Source organism: Phalacrocorax carbo, chromosome 6 (assembly GCF_963921805.1).
Source record: "Phalacrocorax carbo chromosome 6, bPhaCar2.1, whole genome shotgun sequence".
In the NCBI taxonomy this organism is placed as follows: Eukaryota; Metazoa; Chordata; class Aves; order Suliformes; family Phalacrocoracidae; genus Phalacrocorax; species Phalacrocorax carbo.
The window spans coordinates 51,582,677-51,599,531 of record NC_087518.1 but is presented as its reverse complement, the minus strand read 5'-3'; the positions used below and the strand labels follow the sequence as shown (position 1 = coordinate 51,599,531).

Genomic DNA, 16,855 nt, shown 5'->3' with positions numbered 1-16,855 from the left:
TCGAGCTTCTCTCTTCCAGTTCCATCCTAGGCTGCTTGCAGTACAGTCTATGCCTTTTGAAGGCTCCTGGAAACTTCTAGACAGAGGTTCTGGTGGTTTCTTTGTAGGCAGAGTCTTTGACTTCTTCACGGCTAAGCTGCAGGTTTTCTCAGGTGGGCTCCAATCAGAATTTAGAGGTACATTTCTGAAATACGGTTTTAAAAAGTAAATTCTGTAGTCCCAGTCACCAGAGACCCTGTTCTGTGGTCTGTGTAATCTTGTATTTACCACATCCCTTGTTGTATCTTCTTAGTTCTTCAAATCACAAACTAGTGTCCAGCTTCCCTTGTTACTATACCCTACTCTGGCAACTCTGTGTTATCGCCTGCTGTATACCATGACCTGCGCAGACCAGCATCCTAATCCCATACGCCTTAACACCATGAGCACATTTTCCCCACTGTACTTTTCCAATACTATTCACTTTTCCCAGCTGTGGCTTTTATTCCCTGTCTCCTAAGCTTGTTTTGCCTTTTCCTTACCTGGAAGTGCAAATTCTGGCATGACGTTCAGTGCCGCTGAGGGGTGGTACAGCAGGAACTGCCTTGATGCAGTAGTAGTTTGGTGAATATCATCAGATCCACAGGGATTATGGTGTGTAGGCAGCGTTTCAGGCAGCTCCTGGAGATGATCTGATGTGATGTGACTGTACAGGAGGTGGTGGAAGAAGCAGTGTGATGGGTGGTTGCTTAAAACTGGTAGTCTTTAGGTCGTTCCAGCCAACAGCCTTTACTACTGTCAAGACAGTTCTCAAAATACTGTTTTCTCCTTACCTATTTCTCTCCTCTCTTTTCCACTGCAGCATTACTTCACGGGTCTTTGAGAAGCTCTTTCACACCCAGCTCTATCAGGATTCCTCTAGGAGGAGGCCCATATTGCTCAGGCCTTGGTCTCCTGCTCTTCCTTTTTTACTTCTTGCTAAGAAGAGGTAGTGGTAGAGAGAGCCTGTGTGTCTGCACATCTACTTCAGACCTGCTTTACGATCTACTCCAAAATAAAATCACAGCCTGTCTTTCTAGGAAGGATGGGTTCTGCATGAGCAAAAATACAATGTGTTTAGTTTGCAGAGAAAATACAATAGGTGTGTGCAATTTAGTGAATGACAGAAAAGTAGTAAATTGCGTTAATATTAACCCTTCTTGGCTCTCAATTAAATGGAAATAGATCATATTTCAAACTGTCTAACCTTATAGACTTTACTGAGACGGGATTTGGATAAGAAATCCATCATCGTATACTAATACACATGATAAAATGACTATGGTAACAGTAGGTTTTTCAAAAAGAAAGAATGTGTATTCCTGCTTTTCAAGGCATTGATTTTGAAGCTGATCGGGGTTGGGAAGAAACTGTATATCTGGTCCATTTATCCTGCTGTGGCTTAGTGCAAAGTTATTTTACTTTTGTTGGAAGTATGTTGCTGGTTTTGTTTTAGGTGGGACTGCTTATCTGATTTGGTGTAGCCTTGGTGCTTGAAGTAATACATTTCCTACTGTCATGTAATTGAGTAAAAACATGTGCGGCTGCACACATCTTATTCATAGCATTTTTCCAAACCTACTAGCTAATCTAATCTCAAGTAATTGCTTGAGTGATTTCAGTGTCTACCAGAGGTAATTCATCAATACTTCCCACACAAGACTGGGTCTTAAGTCAGTATTGCTGGATCATAGCATACACATCACTCTATTTCCTGCAGGTCAATAGAGACGTGAATGTCCAAGGAAAGGCTGTACAGAAAGTGGAATTGGGAGAGTTTCTCTATGGTCACCTACTTTTATGCTGTCATGTTGAGACTCTGAAATTGCTCAGTTGGCTGGAGTTGCAGTAGCACTACTCTTTTTCCTGGGCCTGACTTGTTCACATGCCAACTCTTTGACAGCTGCAGGACATTGCTACAGAGGCAGTTTTCCTGTGTCTGAGCTTTATTCCCACGCTAGCTAGTGGGTAAAGAGGAGTAATGTGGCTGTTTGTCACTCGTGTCTGGACAGACCTCATCTCCTTGTGAAATATGTCTTTTTGAAAACTAGAGTTTTAGTCCTTGTGTGCAGCTGCTGAAGGACATTGGCCAGCTCAGAGGAGCAAGAGAGGATCTCTTTGAAGCAGTTGAGAGCTGCTGTAACTGCTGCTTCTTGTTCAGTGCAGTCTGTGGATGTAGTGACTTCATGTTCTTCACTGGCTGGAAGTACAGACCACTTCCTGAGCGTGCCATGGTTTCTGTGCCTGTGCACCATTTCCCAGAAAGCAGCTGGGGCTTGTTGTACGTGTATGGCCCATCAGTTCTTTGCAGATATGTCATTTCTGGTGCTCCTGTCGGGAACTACATTGTGCAGAGAGATATTTTTCAATCATATGCAATAAATCTGAAACTTCCCAGCCATCTACAGCTACCAAACATCTTAGGGAAGGCTGTCCTGTTTGAACACAGGAGGAGGCTGGATTCCTTATGTGGTGGAAGATGGACTACTGCCTGCAGTACCCCCCAGTCTTCAAAGTTACTAAGTGGTCTGCCAGGCCAAAAAGGGGTAGTTGCTCACATGGTAGGTGAGGGCAAGTGGCTTGAGGGAAGCCAGGGAAGCCAACTGAGGACTTTGGGAGTTACAGTCTAAGGAACACATAAGGAGCATAAGAAATGGATTTCAAAGGCTCCTGCTGTGCGGAGATAGAGTATGTTTCCCAGATGAGAGCTGCATGAAACAAAACTTCTTGAAGCTTGGTAACATCAAATCCCAAAGGCAGAATAAGTGAAGACCTTGAGGTCAAAGGGGGATTAGAGAGGTAGGAGGTGATGTGATTGTGGAGGCAGCTGGATGTGTAACAAATGAGATAGAAACATATGTCCCTGTTAGTGTCTGAGGGGAAGGAAGCAAGAGAACAGAGGGAGATCTGATCTTCTGTGGTGGGTCTTCTGGCCAAGTTTCGCTGAACTCTCCCTTGGCTTTTGCTCCAGGGAAGAAAGGAAGAAGGGAAAAAACACTGATACAGTCTTTCTGCATGATGTGTTTCTACTTCCATGCATCAGTCAAAGATTCAGTTCTTAATGCATCAGGCCGTATACCTGGGCAACTCCTTGCCAAAGCATCCGACGGCTGCAAAATGTCTGTATGAATTCCAGGGGAGTCTAGACAAACATTTGGAGGAGAGATCCATTGCTGGGAGGGAAAGGGGGGTTGCTGATTAGACAAACCACATCAAGCTCAGGAAATCCACTCAGCTGAAAATGTTTGAAAGCTGTGTAAATGTTAGGGAGGAGATATTTTATCTCTTTGCCCTGTTCTTGCTTTGCCTTTGACATCCATTTATTGCCATTTTTGGAAAAGAGACTTTGAACTCTGACCTGACCCAGCACAGTCTCACTCGCATCCTTAGGATTTTCTTTACTGCTGGGTGAGCAAGCCGATGAATTCCTTAAAAACAATCCCAAGCTAAAAATCAAGCAACACTTTTTTCTTTCTCTCTGGGAGACAATCAATTCTGATGCAGTAACTGAAATTACTAAGAAAGCACACATCTCTGATCCCTGTGCCTCTGTTCTGGGGTTACTGTTGATGGTTAATGCTTGCACAGCTCAGAGCCTTGAGATCGCTGCCCTCAGAGCCCAGGCTTCTCACATGCAATTCAAGAAATGCCCATGGTAGCTTTCAGTGGGTGATAACAGTAAGCAAAGCAGGCAAAGTTTGTTCACTTTGCAGAGTTTGTGCTTTGTAGCTTTAAGTGCACTCTTAGTATCAAAAGTAGTCATGGAATGAAAGCTCATGTTAACTGTTACAGATTCTCTGAAGCTGTGCTGGCCATGGGCAGGTTTGGAAGCAATTTGTTGATACTGCTGAACATCAGCCTATTACTTCTACTAGAGCTGCTTTTGTATTTTTACTCCTAATTTTTATTCTCAGTATGGGAGGTACTAATCTCTATAACTAGAGACGCCATTTTTCAAAGGTTAGCTGATAAAAGTTGATGGGAGTGGACCTGTTTTGTTGCCTCTAAAGCTTGGTATCACCAGAAGAGCTGTTAATTGGATTCATTTCATGACTGGCCAAGATACTAAAATTAAAACTATTGCTGCACAGCATGTATCAGGCTGGTGCGGTAGAAAAATGTGCACTGGCAAGATTCAGGAGTAATTTCTAGAAGATAAATATGGTAACATGAGTGACCTGATTTATTCAGAAGACAGGTTATTATGCAGTTTCTGTTGAATTCAACAAAGTGCTGATCGCCTCTGAAAATCTTTTCTTCAGTCATTAATTTTAGACAGTAATGTTTACACAGCACTGACGTGAGAATCTGCAGGTTTTATAATTGTGTTCCTTGTGAACTTCACTGCCAAGTACACTTAGTCTACAACTCAGGAAAAGCAAAATGTCCAACGGAAAGGAAAGGTACAATTCAGGAGGGCTGAGCGTGAGTGCTACAAAGGCAGAGGGAGTAATGTGGTATGATATTGTAATGTTTTCTCACTCTATGGCTGTCTGGAGTCTGTTTGAACACTTGCCCAAAGAGCACCTATAAATACTTGTAGGAAGCTCTCCTTTCAGCCAACAGCATTGCTATTTTGCTGGCTAATGAAAATGTGCTGCTTTTCTTGTCATTGAGATCAAGGGATACTCGGCTAAAGTAGCCCTTCAACAATCCTGTTTAGACAGGGAAATTTAAGAGTATCCTGAATTAGATGGGGTTGTAGGCTTTAACTTTTTTTTTAAAGAACTCTAAGCTAATATGGGGAAATTGTTTTTAGAAAAATTACTATTTGGGAAAAATTTGGAAGGGGAGTAAAAATGTTTTGTGGGATTTTATTACAGCTTTGAATAATAAATTATTAAGAACCTTTATTTGGTAGCTTGAACCATAGCTTTCTTGTTACTTATTTCTTCTATAGTACTTCAGTAAGTTCAAAGAAGTGACTAAATATTTGTTGATTTATTGGAGGGTAGAAGCACTTAAGACGATAAGATATTAGAAAAAGCTGGTGATTAAGATTACTCATTATTTTTATTACGGTCTTTGTTTTCTTTTGCCAGTGCATTCCAAAGCTTTCACTTTTTAGGCTGTAAGCTTTCATGACTTTTTCCAGTTTTTCTTACCAAGGTGATTGTTTTGTTAAAAGTAAGATTAAACAAGAACAAAATGTCTGCAATTTGTCATTGTAATGGAGACATTTCTTGCACTGTCACACTGAGCATGTCTACTTCCAAAATGTCTGGAGTGAAAAGTTTAATACCTTAATGGAATCGGTTTTAAAACTTTCAAGAAGTGGAATGAAAACATGAATGTCGTCTTTATGACAGATGTAAATTGTAAGTAATTGTTTGTGGAGCGCTTGAATCCTGTAATGGTTGTGTAGGCCATCTAAGTGGATAGGCAAACATAGGTGGGCAAACAAGAATGACAAAATAAACCAAACCGGATGATGCTAAGAAATTAAAGTGAATAGACTGAATTCCAGGCTGAGGCGGAGAGTGAGTTACTTCTTTTGTGGCTCTCTGATGGATCTGCGGAGATGCTGGGTTACAAGGTCACTCTCTGTTCTACCCACTCACTAAGGGTATGGAAGACTCCCAGGTGTGGCAGGATTTCTGTGTCAACTAGCAGTGTTGCATGCTGAAACTACCTAATATTGGGTCGCCTGAGGGGGTCAGTGGGAGAGTATCAATGATAGGAGTGAACTTATTGATGCTTTCTACAAAGGCTGAACACAGTTCACACAATTACACGTTACTACTGGGGCAAAAGTAGTGGATCAGCAATATTCACTGCTCTTTGTAATATTCAGGAGTGAATACAAATGCCAATGATGAATATGCCTGCAGCATTTCTTTGGTTTGGAACTTGGGATTGCTCAGACTGCACTTTGTCCATGTGCTATAGCTCCCTTTGGTAACAGCCAAAAGACGTGTAACTTTAACTTCCATGGTTATGTCTTATTTTCTTTCCCACAGCTGTAGGAAAAGTGCTTTCTTTATCAAGGATGCTGAAAGCGAAGGCATACTTGTGTGGGTTTTTTATCCTGTCATCTTCACCATAATAATTTCCTTTAGTAGCTAATAATATTTAGTATTTATTTCAGTGACTTACATAGAACTCAAATGTATAAACCAGCAGCATCCTTTTTTTTTTTCTGCTGGCTTTTCTTGTGGGAACTTGTTGAAATGAACTGTCTCATTGAAAAGCTCCGTTCCTGGAATGAGGAGGACTGTTGTACCATTCTTCAGGTGCTACAGTAAGAATAATTGGGACGGTCTCTCTGCTTTGATTAGTGAATCAGGGGGTATATCAGTTCCTCTAGAAGATCTTGTAGCATTTTGGAGAGCAGGCTTTTAAGAAGAAACCTTGTGCTTCAGGTATCCATCAAGCCTTGGAGCAGAATCCTTTGAAGTTACTGTCATAGGTGCCATTGTTGCTGCACAGTCTGTTGCCAGATGCATGTTGAACTTCAACTTGGCGACACAACAGAGCACAGGACCCTGGTCCAAGGACGCCAGTAAGTGTGCTGGCTGGAAGGATAGGTCTTGTTTTTTGCACCTGTGTTGCAGGTAGGACAGGAGAGGTCAGCATGGTTCACGGTTCTTTTCTTTGTCAGAGCAATCAGGTGACACCTCCAGACTCTTCTTCCCTATTTAATCTCTAACTTAAGACAGACACTTTCTGTGTGGGATGATGAAGAAACAATATAGCTGTCTGTGCTGTCTACTAGTTGCAGTTTTTTTCTGCTGCACCCGCCCACTTGCCCCTTGAGTCAGTAAATCCTTTCAGTTTTGTTGGGTGGCCTCTTACATGGGAACTTTCTTCAGTGTCCTGTCTCTGTCCCTTATCTCTGGAAGCAGTACCCAGAAAGAGGTTTTACAAGCTCAGTGCCTTACCCTTGTTTTGTTAAAATACTTGTTTATTTTTAAAATCATGGGACCAAAGGAGAGATGCTTATATTAAACAGCACTGTTTTTATCTGAAAGATTTTAATGCATGTTACTTTACAGATAACTCTTAAGCTAAGGGCTGGAATTAATAAGGTGACAGAGGAGACAGAGAATTACGTGAAGCTGGGCACAGGGTCCAGGTCTCCCGTATCGATCATTCTCTTATTACAGAGGAACCTGCTACAACAGGCATCTGGGGGTTAAAGCCCCCTCTGAAAACACTCTTTCCACTTGGGATGCATGTTTTGGCCTTTTTTTTTGCCTAGGTTCCCAGTCAGACTCTGTGAAATGCAAAAATCCTTGGAGGTTTTTGCATCTGGTTAAAGGAAGAGAAAGCCTCTGTCTGAACCTTAAATAGTAACAACTGGCTGCCCTGAGTTTGTCCTGCACTACAATGTGAAGTCTGTTGTGCAGCAGAGTAACAGAAACACATCTGGATTTTTTCCCATTGGGATTGATATGAATCTCATTAATAGCAGCTTTGTAATCTATCGGTAACTGGTTCTTAGTAAGTGATGTTGTTCTGATATTAGTGATTTTTTTTTAATACATTGTACAAATGCACATCAGGTGGCTGTACCTGGGAGGTATATTATCCTATACCTAAAGCTATCTTATACCTAAAGCTATATTATCCTGTTTCACTTAATACAAGGAAAAAAGCTTATTCTCTGGTTAGATGAATTACACTGCTTGGGCTACTAGGCAAGCTTGAAAAATCACACACTGTTTCTTGAACAACTTCCTACAAGGAGCATGCCAAGGTAAATTGTTTAGGCATTAGGAATTTGTGCAATGGAGAATATTTCCACCCTCACTGTTTTTTTGTTTGTTTGGATGTCCACCTTCTGAATGGTGCAAACTGACGTGGACTCCAACCAAAAAGCCTTGTCCAATATCAAGGGAGAACTCTGCTTGCCCAGCATCTCCCATGCTTTCAGTCCCTTCTTGTTTTCGCTGCAATATTTGTTCTTGTAACTAGTTTGTATCTTCCTGTTTTCTCAATGAAACTATAGACCTGATTTGATATTGTCATTGCTATGCCAGTTTTTTGTCGAACCCAGACTGTGGTGACTTTAAAAAGAAAATCTTTTGAAAATAACTGACAAAAAAATTCTGAGAAACATAACAATGGGCTACCTGTATCATTGTCTTTGAGCCTGAATTTATATAGTATACAAAGAAGCTGAACAATTTACTTCATGTCTGTTTTTCTTTGCATTTAATTATCTGCCTGTCTTGTGCGCTGTAGGCAGGTATTGATGCAATAGCTTCTACAGACTTTTCCCCCCTCACTTTTATTGTTTTCTTTCATTTCCTGTTTGTGTCTGAAAGCAGACTTGTCCTTTGCCTGCATTTTCATTGGGGTGGCTTTCTCTGGAACACCTTAAAGTCACTGTTGGGAGTTGCACTCAAGAGCATTGTAACCTACAAATATTCAGTAATAATGAGTCGGGACAGAAAATGCATGCAGTTTGAAAATAATGGTTTATTTTCTTTTTCCTCAGGTTTCTGAGCCTTTATTAGTTACTGAGGTCTCATTTCTAACTATAAGGCTAGGAAAATAGTTTTTCTTTGGTTTGGATTTTTTTAACATGAAAGCCGAGATTCTCCCAGGAGTGTGATATGAGGAACTGGGTCCCATAGAACTTCTCAGTGTATTGGACTCTGTGTAAGAAAATCAGAAGAGCTGTCAATACCTCTGTTAATGCTGTGGTGTGTACTTTGCAGCAGATTAATAATTTCCATATTATCTTAAAAGGAATTTTTGTCTAGGTTCTGAAATGGCATTGATCATTCTGGAAGGATATGAGCCTTGAAAAAATTAAGACTACTATTCTCTTTCAGAACAATCCATCTGTTTCAGTAACGATGCATGAAACATTGACATTTCTTCTGCTAGCGTCCTCACTATAGCAAGACTTATGCAAGAAATTTTTGCTCCAAGCAGATTTTTTGACCTGGATAAGAGCAACATGCCAGAGGTGAAGGGACATCAGGCATTCAGGAACAAAATGAATTACCAAGTCCAATCCCCTGCCTATGCAGACGCCAGATCATACAACCACTTTCATAAACTGACCAAGCTTCACCTCAAGTCATTTTTTTTGCACTTTGCTGTCTTCCTCGGCTGCCGTCACAAGGCCGTTTTGGAGCTCACTTGTTTTAAATGTTAGTGACCTGATTTTCATCTTCAGCTGGCTGTATCATGATCAGGTCATACTCATTTGTCTTTTGTGCCTACTTGTCTGTTAGCTTCATTACCTCTTGTCCTTCTGTGCTGCATCCCCTGTGCTGTACGTAGACAGAGCAGTCACACCTGTTCCGTGCTTGTGCTTGGCTGTGCTGAGCAATGTGTGCATTTTGGCTCAGCTGATGGTTGAAGGCTTTTCACCTTTGTCCTATTCTCTACATATGTACCAATTTCTCTTCAGCTTTCTTGATATGCGTGCACAAAACCTGTATGTGTTCTTTGTTCTAGATGGAAGAATTAAGTAAGGCTCCTTCTGAGGTGGCATTATTAATTGTTATGAAGTCTAGTAAAGATTTCACTATTCCCTTCAATGTTTTCAAATACAAAAATTGCTCTGATACAGTAGGATAACCTCTACATATATACATTAAATAATGTGGTAGGAGGAAGCAAGATAAGAAGCTTCTGAAACAGTGAAGCGCAATTTGATGTGCTCTGGCGTAAGAGGGCTGGCAGCTCAGGACAGTCAAACATGTTGCTGGTGGCAGGAATGAGCAGTGGATGGGGAGGATTGCTGGCAATGGCACAGCTGTGGATTAATTTTTCTCTGCAAGTAGAATCAAGAGAACAGTAAGATGGCTTTATAAAAGTAAAGTTCAGTCACTGCATTTTGACAGACCGGTTAATTGGTGTCTATGATGGAAGACAACAGGTCAGTGATGGAAGCTGTGCCCATCATCTGCAGTCTTCTGGAATGTATGTTAGATATTCACCAGAAAAATCTGATTCCCTGCCTTTTGGGAGGGCAGTGCTGTGCAGCAGCAATTCACCTAGATGCCTAGATGACTGCTGTTCTATTCTTTTTTTCATTAGAAACAGCAATCTCCTTCCTGTCCTGGTGGAATGTGAGCAGGAGCATAATTGTGCTAACCTTTGGCCAACTGGCAGAGTTGCTGGCTGGCATCTTCCATGTGCGTTGACTGTTTCTGCTAGGGGGAAGAACTGGACCCTTTTTCCTTCCCTCCTCATCTCATTTTTTATTTGCACAGAAGGCTTTGAAAACTCAGGCAGTAATTATAGTCTGCTTTTGCTTACCTTCCTCATGTTTCCAAATACCATGAAATCTCATCTGTTTGGCTCAGTGCTCCCTCAGAGGCCTTGAACACCCCACCTGGCTTTTGGTAGGAAATACTAGCTGTAATTCAATCTTGCATCTTTGACAATAACACATGAAAAACAAACTATGACATTGAAATTATGTTAGGAGGCTGGTTTTTAAACTAACATCATTCTATGCTGCCTAGAAGTCAGTTTTTCAATCTTCCATAATTGTGTTCTGGTGTTAGAGGGCTCGGTGAACAATGACAAATTTTGCATGTTGTCTTATGTGCTGCACCACGAGGCAGGTCAGAACAAAGTTTCTGCCTTGCCTGAATTTTATAGCTTTCTTTTTTTTTTCACTCTCGCCCCCACCCCCCCACCCCCAACCCAGGAAGCCAAATGTTAAACCAAGCTTCTTGTTATTTTTGTGTGCATGTGTATGTTTTGTCTGAAGCATTCGGACAAATCAGTAGGAAAGTCTGAGGATTTGGTTAGAGCAGGCAAACTGATTTCTTTTTGGGTTTAGTATTTACAGTTTCTCTCAAAATGTTTCAGTCCCCATAAGGATTATTTGCATTATATAGAGGCACTCTACATAAGCTGTTCAGGGTGCTTTGTTAGACCTCATGCATGTCAGAACATAGTTAGCAGGAGGGACTGAGCTAATATTAAATCAGTGTCTGATTTTTTGCCTTGGTGGTGCGTAAACACAAGATATTAATGACCACAGAAAGGTTAAACTTCACGTGTCTTCCTGTTTATCACAAAGGTACAGGGTACAAACAGAAAGCGGTCTTGGCAGACAACAGGCATGCAAAATCTGTGTGCTGCTTATCTACAGTTGTGTTTGTATTGAAATTTGATTACCATATATGAAGGTAAGTACTTCAGAATCCCAAGGAGTCTGAGGGGTAGCTCTTGATTCCCAACTGCAGCAGACTGTAGCCTGGGTATTTGGTCACCTCCTAGCAACATTGGCCCAGTGTGAAAATGGTTTTAAAAGAAATAGACCTGTGCAAAGCTTCAAAAGATCATCTATTGAATTTTCCTTCTTAAAAGTAGCCACAGCTATGGCTAACCCACGCTTAATAGATGCAAACTTGTTCTTAAAAGTCACACAATAAGATCAGAAACTAATGTAGTCAGTGCAGGTTCTGTAATCTGTGTCCAGGCAATAGATTTCAATGTGTAATAATCCCAAGCATAAGAAACCTTTTTCTAATGTTTGTTTTATTCACTGCATTTTAAGCCCAGGGCTACTACTTAGATTTACCAGGGATATGGAGTATTACCTTTTTCTTTTGCAGCAGCCTCATAATATTTGACAGCTTATCATGTCCTATTTCAATTTTCTCTTCTCTAGACTAAACAAATTCGCTTCTTTCTAGCTTTCCTCAGAGATCATGTTTTCTAGACCTTAGATCTTTTTCACAGCTGTCCTATGATCTGTTTCCAGTTTGTTCATGTTTTTTTGCATGAGGCCCAGAACTGGGCATGGTCCTTGAGCTGATGCTTTCTGATCCTGAATAGAGTACTTAACAAGGTTGACACCTGCAAAGCTTACATTTTTCAGTCATGATAGGATGTTTATCTTTTCTGCAATAGTATGACAATGTTGTGTGTATGAACCATTGTGTAGAGTATGGAGGCCTTCTAAGATGTGTTTGAGCAGCTGGTCCAGCTCTAAATAGAGTAGTGAGCAGGCAGCGGGAAATGGCTGCACTGATTAATTCAAACAACCTACTAGGTGATGGAGAGCAAAGAGGGCGAGAAGGCTGATGATGCTCCAGAGCGCCTCAAAGGTACAGAGCAACCATTCCCAGGGGAGGAGGCTGGGATAACTGAGATTCCTGCTACATGGCCTGCAGGTGGATAGAGGGTTTCTTGTTCAGTGGACTTCACCTGCCCATTCCTTTTCGTTTGTTTATTCCATAAAAGCATTTTTTGGAGTGGCTGTGGCATTTACTGCCCCTTCCTGTCAGAAGGGAGGACCACGGTTTACATCTCATGGTCCTTCTTGCAGAGCTGCAAAGGAACAAGTGATTACACCAGCTCAGTAATGGACAAAACACAAATGGTAGGATTATTAGGAAAGGGCACAGAATGAAGCAAAGCAGTGTTGGACCACTGCATATTTTAGTGGCATCTGTGTAGACAATGGCCAAGTAGTTGAGGACTCTTCAGCCTGAAAGGGACAACTGTAGGTACACTCAGGGTCTGTAGGCACGAATAGCATAGGGAGAAGATGGATCGGGATCACTGGCTCACTGTCTCTTCTAAAAGAACAACTCAGGGTCTCAAATGGCAGTGGTTAGTGCACTGACCCAGTGTGGCTCATCTTCAGTACAAAGTTGCCTTTACTGTATTGTCTGATTTTATCTTAGACCATTTCTGCAGTTTGTTAAGATCAACTTAATTGTTGGCCTGATCTCTACTGTTAAAGGTTTTCTTCTTGCAGCTGTCTTTCCCTCCCCCCCCCCCCCCCCCCCCCTTTATTGCTGGTTTAGGAAAAGTAGTATGTTGGTTGTAGGATGGGGTTAATCCTTATTAATGCGGTTTCTTAAATTTTTCAGCTGCTTGAGGAATCTTTGAGCTGCTTGGATTTTTGACAGAGGATTAATGTCAATAAGACATGTGAAATCAGGACATCACAAGCCTCCTCATTCCCTGTGCTATCACACCATGCTACTCCCCAGAGAGGGAGGCAAGGGAGAGAACATACATCTAGGTCTCACTAGGGAAAAAGGAAAAGGTTAGTTTAGATTTTTTTCTCTCCATACTTTTATAAATGCCTCTATCAGAGCTAATTATTCATTGCTAGAGTACTTTGGTTTGTATTTTGGCCATTTTATTAATAAAATCGGTAGATTTTTTTGCCTTCTGTCTAACCGTTGATGCTTTTGAGCATAAGCAAACAAAAAGAGAGGGTAGAAGTTATGCCAGAAGAAATAAGTAATTCTTTTGTGTGTTAAAAAAAATATTGTTCAAGCCCTTCTATAAATGCAATGTGCGGGCTATGTATAAAATGAGGTTCTAGCACCAGCTGATTTTTTTCATTCAGTTTCCAGTTTTTCTTAGCTGCTGTTTTTCCCTAACTAAACAAGAAACATAAGGGCAGGGTAGCCTAAAAGAGGAGTGGCAGGGGTGGGGGGAAAGGAAGGAATGAAATATCTTCTCAGTAAGCCCCCAGTGGAGCTTAGTGGCTGCCAATCTGCCTTTCCTTAGTGTTGTGATTTCTAGAAACGTGTTGCCATCTTCTCCTCTACTCTTTCAGAGATGTTGCTTTGTCTTCCTCCCTCCTTGTTATAGCCAAAGACTATCAATCAGTTTGTTTATTTTATATTTTGTCTGGTCTAGCTTATTCCCTTCTACACAATTATGTATTAATTGCCTTGAAAACAGCAGGTAGGAGTAGGGAGCAGATTCTCGTCAAGATTAAACTTCTGAAATTGTTCAATAGCTACTTTGGTAGAGGTAGTACTGGACTAGGATTTGTGTGATACTTTGGGAAGTTAGTACTGGTGATATTGAATACCTCAGCACACATCAAAGATGAGTGGTTGAGGATGACTCTGTATGTCGAGGACGGAACCGAAATGGTCAGAAACCTTGGCTGGGGAGCTTCTGGCAGGCTAGCTGATAGAAATGTTTTGGGGTCACAAATCTTCTCACTTGTCAGGGAGAAAATAACTGGAAATGTAATCTTTTGTCACATAATATGTAATCCCCCTAGGCACAATTATATATCACACTTTCTTGTGTATATAGGTTTGTGTTTAAGAATAGTTTCCTGGCAGTATACTTCCTTTTGCTGTGTGCAGTGACAAATTGTGTTAAGAGATTTTACTAATGTCTTTGTATAAGGAATGCAAACTTGAGAGCTGGGAGAGATTTCGACTGTACCTCGTAATTACATATCCAGCATTTCAGAGAATCATTTAGGTCAGAAAAGACCTTTAAGATCACTGAATACAGATTTCATCTATTTAGATGACATTTGTTGTTTTATCAGGGTGTGTCATTCAAACTAGTGATATTAGATGCTTGGCATTTCTCTCAAATTGTGTGGGTCTTAAGTGTGTGCCACAAACACCCAAATTTCTCACCTTTTCATGGCTGTCGTGTGCTACAAGGCTACATTATGTCTGATCTGGAATTTGGGATGGGGTAGATAGGAAGTGCTTAAAAGTCAAATTTGAAAAAGTCAAAACTGGCGCTTTATGTGCTGTTTGCGCATAAAGCACAAGCCTTTTTCAGTTCTGGATCAGTGATTGTTGGTGAAACTCACCTGCCTCTAGGTAGCAGCAGCAGGTGACTCGGGTAAAATGCAGCATCCCATATGTAAACTGCTCAGGAGATACAAAGCTTAACATAGTTCAGAAACATATACTTTTTCTGTTTGACAAACTCCCATGCATTCCTTGGAATGTATTTTAGGTGCTCTGCAGAGAGCATTCCCGTGGCCTGTTTGAGGCATATCCTGATATTTCCTGAAGGGTCCTAGAATACGCCAGACGTGCTTCAGAGCCGAGACAGAACAGCCATGCTCCTGGAGAGGTCTGGCACACAGCGTTTCCCTGTCACTGCTGGACATAGGTTCTGGCTTGCTCTGATTTACTGAGGTGGCAAAGCACTTGTCATAGATCATGAGCTTACAGCATTCATGATTTCTTAATATTTCCAAAATGGAGTTACCTTCAAGATTTATAGGAGCTAAATATCCTTTAATTTACTCTTTTTCCCCCCATATGAATATAGTATTTCCCCTGAAACTGTTCCTCCACCCTCTTTAAATGAAGCAAAAGTATAAATTCAAAGTAATTTTCCCTGGCTTTGTGTACAATATTGTTAAATATTACCAAATAGTAGTAGGTGGACTAAGGCTATTGTGTCCTTTGCTAACAAAATCCCGCAGTTTACTTGTAGCAAATGAAATAACAGGGCCAGTGGTCAAGTCACCCTTCTCCTTGGGCATCAGTTTGGTCACATGCAGAAGGGACACCACAGAGCATCAGATCAGTCCTGCAAATGCTTCAGCTGCTTTTGGGGACTCCCCTCGGGGCCCAGGGAGTCCCAGGAGGATCTGACCTTCCTCCTGGTTCTTTAGCAGGCATCTTGTAAAGGGGAATCTGCGTTAGGGAGAGACACTCAATACTTGATGTCAGACTGCTGTAAACTGTCTTTTCCTGGTGTACGACTTGCAAAGAGACCAGTTGATTGCATGTCTAAGTAATACCAACTTCTGAGTTAGGCCTGACCTTGCAGCCTGTACCTTCTTTTTTATGCAGCGCTCTTGAATAGGCGAACTGAACTGGCTACGTTTTTTATTTACACTGCACTACTTCATAGCATTTTTGTAGGGAATCCTCATGATACTTGAGAGGAGAATAAAACCTGCTCATATATGCAATCTTCAGGAAACACTTGGATGCTGCAGAAAATGCATATCTCAGTGGCAACCAGAGTAGCTCAGAGACCTAACAAACCTAGCCCAAAGGTTCTGATGATGGCAGTGCCATCATCCTTCACTGCAGCTGTTGCCTGGGGAGAATGGGGACCTTCTGTGGGACCTGACTTCTGCTGTTCGTTCAAGTGGTAGCTGTAAAGGAAGAGCTGTGAACATCTGTGCTGTAGCCATTCAGGTTATAAAAGCTCTTACATGCTACAAGAATCCTGCGAAGATTCTTCCTATTGATGTTGGAAGGAGGTGGAAATAACTCCTTGGAGACCCACCAGTAACCTAATACTTATATTTCAGTGCACCAAGATGCTTGAAAAAACATTGAATTAGTTTTTCAGGTTATTGAAGCTTTTAGGATATTTTCAGAGTATTATTCTATCCTGTCCTCCCTTTTTTTCTTTAATAGGCCTCTGGATTTTTTTGTTTTTTACTTAAAATCTTCAGAAGCTCTACTATATCTAACACATCTTACCCACCTTTTCCCAGATAAAGTTACCTAGATCCTTTGATACCCTCAGCTCTGGGAAAACATTCCATTCCTTCTAGATCAGCCATGTAATCTGTGCATCCTGCTTTTATGGTTATAGATGATCTTATTAAAGACTGCATGAGCAGCTGTGAAGCAGTATGCATGGGTGAGTTGGAGTCTTCTGTTCTCATTTTGTTAAATGCTCTTGGTCTCTCTCTTCCCCTTCCCAGAGATTTCTGCAACCTCTGATTTACTGGGCATCTGTGATAGGACTATACTTTGAGCAGTTGATAATTCAGAAGTCATTCCATCCTTTCCTCACTGTCTGAAATTGCTGCTCGTACCTGGCTGTGGTGTAGTGTAGTGTAGATGAGTTTATCTTAAATCAGGTAGCTCAAGTCCAAAAGTTATCTGATTGCAGTAGCGTGGAGTTGCATGCTGAGTGCAAAACAGCCTCAAGGGAGTGTTAAATCAGTGTGTTACATCTATCCCACTACCGGTACCTAGGTTAGCCACGCTGTATCTATTTCAGATACATGTAGATGGCACTTGCAGTATGGCTGCAGTGGAGATGTACCGTCTGGCTCTGAACATGCAGTACATTCCCTTCATTTCTGTAGCACAGTGCAATTGATTTTGATTCAGAACATCCCTGCTACTGTTTTGGTATGATTGAA

At 41.3% G+C, this 16,855-nt stretch overlaps 1 protein-coding gene across 7 annotated transcripts in view; it reads left to right on the top strand.

Moving 5' to 3' along the window:
- ST3GAL3 (ST3 beta-galactoside alpha-2,3-sialyltransferase 3) overlaps positions 1-16,855 on the top strand; it is a 190,842-nt gene that overhangs the window by 94,938 nt on the left and 79,049 nt on the right. The window lies entirely within an intron of this gene.